The sequence below is a fragment of the Mus pahari genome, chromosome 18 (genome assembly GCF_900095145.1).
Source record: "Mus pahari chromosome 18, PAHARI_EIJ_v1.1, whole genome shotgun sequence".
Classification (NCBI taxonomy): Eukaryota; Metazoa; Chordata; class Mammalia; order Rodentia; family Muridae; genus Mus; species Mus pahari.
In genome coordinates, this window is record NC_034607.1 from 46,667,989 (window position 1) to 46,670,806 (window position 2,818).

The following is a 2,818-nucleotide window of genomic DNA, read 5'->3' on the forward strand; positions in this document are numbered from 1 at the left end:
AAACAAAGTCTAGAAAGGATGCTGCTGACTAACTTATAGCCGTCCTAGAATGAAGATGATGTTTGAGACCACCTTAAGGACGTAGCAAGGCCTTTGAGTCCAAACTGACACTCAGATGGTCTTTGATGTCTCTTTGAGTATATCCTGTAACCTTGGCCATCACATCCAATTTCCAGCCTCACTCTTAGCTTCAATGCTACTGAAAACTTTATTTTGTGGCCTTAAAAGACCCTCCCCACCCCCAAAAGAAATCCCAGCTGGTACAAAGGTTTTAGGATGTTGAGAGTGACGTGCATTCCATATTTATGGACGCTTCTTCACAGACATCCGGGCTATGGAATGCTCATTCCAACTCGTATGGATGACTCTTTCTTGAGTGCAGAGCTAATGAACCCCCCACCCAGCTTCCCCAGATGAGCCACACCTTGGCTCTCTGGCCCCTGTTCAAGTCTTTATTTGGTTTGTTTGGCTTTTACCCAACAGCTACATACCTCTTTCCTTGGAGATCTCTAGCTGGCACACAACTCCATTCCCTTGGGGCTATTAGTAAATGTGTGTCTAACTTGCTGTAGGTACTAGCAGGTGTCTTGGCCTGTACTCTGGTCCACAGACCTACCTTGGGGGCTCATGGAGACTTGTGAGGTTTTCTAGAGTGTGACTCAGGGGCTTATCTTCTTTGAACATCTCCCACAGTGTATACCGGTATTTCTGCTTGCTTTAGCTTAGGGCTGGTCTTATTAGCCCGTGGTTACTCACTTGAATTTCCCATAACGGGTGGTTAACTTTTTGCTTTTTCTTGGAGAGCTTTCAGTGCTAAGAATCGAGTTCATTCCACACAACCCGCACCTCTTTGGCACATGTGTCTTAGCTTGTACCGTTAGCACGCCTGTATGAGTGTGCGCGTGCGTGTGGATCCTTCTCCTTACTGTCTCTTCTCATCCATGGTTACTTGCAGGAAACAAATGTTTCCAGAGTTATAAGGACTCATTGCTTGTGCTTTGTTTTAACTAGAACAGCTCATTTAGTCCCATCTCTCCCCAGGTGAATGCGTCTTTATCTTTAAGATTTGTGATTTGGTTTTTATTCTCCTGAAATCAAGACATATAAAGGAAAGAAAATTCCTTGTCAGAATTAGGGCCCATCCTCTTCCAGACACACACAGTGACCAACAGTTAGGTTCATTCTTTTTAATTCTCATTTCCTTCCTGTGTAATGTCTCCTTATGAACACACATCACCCCATCACCACCCTTCCTAACAAGGGCAGGGCCAGTTAGTGCCACTGAGAGCGCCCTATACCCTAGTAGAGTGGTCCATCTCAGTCAACATAATGTTTCTGGGATCTTATGTTGGAGAAAGAGCAGAGCTCAAGAGCAGTGTGTCCTCCCTGCCAAATGAGAGCCTGGCCTTGCCCAGTGACCGTTCCATTCAGGGGAAAGGTCAAAGGCCACCAGACCAAAAAAAAAATGCCTTGAATTCAAGCCTACAGTATACGAGAAGAGATTTTAAGTTTTTTCTTTTGCTGTCGAGCTGGAGAGGCTGACCAAGCTTGGACCCTCTTGACCTTTCTTTCTATCCATCATATGTCCAGCGAATTTGTGTCCAGTTTGTTGGTAACCTTCCACAGACAGCTTCATTCTCTGATGTTTCTGGTGAGTTGGGAAGAAGGCCAATCTGGACACAAAAAAACTGAGAGTGCCCGAGGGCAGAAATTCTTCCAACGTTCTTGGTTTCAGAAATATGAGCAGCATCGAATGGTTCTGAAAGAGAAGACGAAAGGCTCAACACTGAAAGCCTTTGTGGATTGGAATGTCCAAGCCACCAAGCTAAAGATGAGCTGGGAGCCACTGGGCAGCGAGCACTGTCCTGGAACAGAGCACACAGTGGGCTGAGTTTCAAGGCACTTGCCAGATGGCTTCCAGTGACCCAAATCTAGGAGCGAGTGAAAGCTGTCCCTGGAGGTGCGTGCTGCAGAGTAACTGGAATGTACCCCAGGGACAGGTGTTGGGTATGTGTGATGAGATTTAAGAAAGGGCCATGAAAGACACTTGCTCCTCAATGTTTATCTACCATAATTCATAATAGCTAATTTACAAAACTAGCCTAGGTCTCCAGTAGCAGAGGAGAAAGAAAATGCATGTAAAATAAGTGAAATTCATTTCATCCATAAAGAAGAACAAGGTTATATTGTTTGCAGGGAAATGGATACATTTGGATATGGTTTTGAAGAAAACCATATCAAGCAAATTCAGTCAGTCTCAGGAAATACTCAAATACTGTGTTTTCCCTCGTTTGCCAGTCCTACATTTTATATAGAAACATAAAAATCACACATCCATGACATGGACGTAGAAACAAAGCTGTGTAGGCAAAAAGGAAAACAGGACAGGTCTGAGAAAGGGGCAGTGGGGGAACACACGGCTAAATAAATGCATCCTTACTCGAACACGTCTCTGTGTAACACAGTGCCGTGCTGCATACAGGGACACAATGAAAGATTTTAAAAAAGACTCACATAATAATGAAGATAACTGACTAAAGTCTATGCATGCCCAAAGGGATTCTCCCCCCTTCTCTCCCCCTCTCCCCCTCTCCCTCCCTTTCCTCCTCTCTTCCTCTCCTTCCCTCCCTCTCCCCCTCCAATTTTCCAGACAGGGTTTCTCAGTATATTTCCTGGCTGTTCTGGAACTTGCTCTGTGGACCAGGCTGGCCTTGAGCTCAGAGCTCACCACTGCCTGGTGCCCAAAGGGTTTCTTAATGTACACATGCAAACATTGATACTCTCCCTGGCTCCCCCACTCCTCTTTTCTGTACATTGC

General features: G+C 45.3%; 1 long non-coding RNA gene across 1 annotated transcript in view; it reads right to left on the bottom strand.

Moving 5' to 3' along the window:
- Positions 1-1,208: 1,208 nt before the first annotated feature.
- Positions 1,209-2,818, bottom strand: part of LOC115062516 — a 4,716-nt gene continuing 3,106 nt past the window's right edge. Inside the window, exon 3 of the long non-coding RNA XR_003842469.1 lies at positions 1,209-1,759. This is a non-coding gene — a long non-coding RNA (uncharacterized LOC115062516). The remainder of the gene's footprint in view (positions 1,760-2,818) is intronic.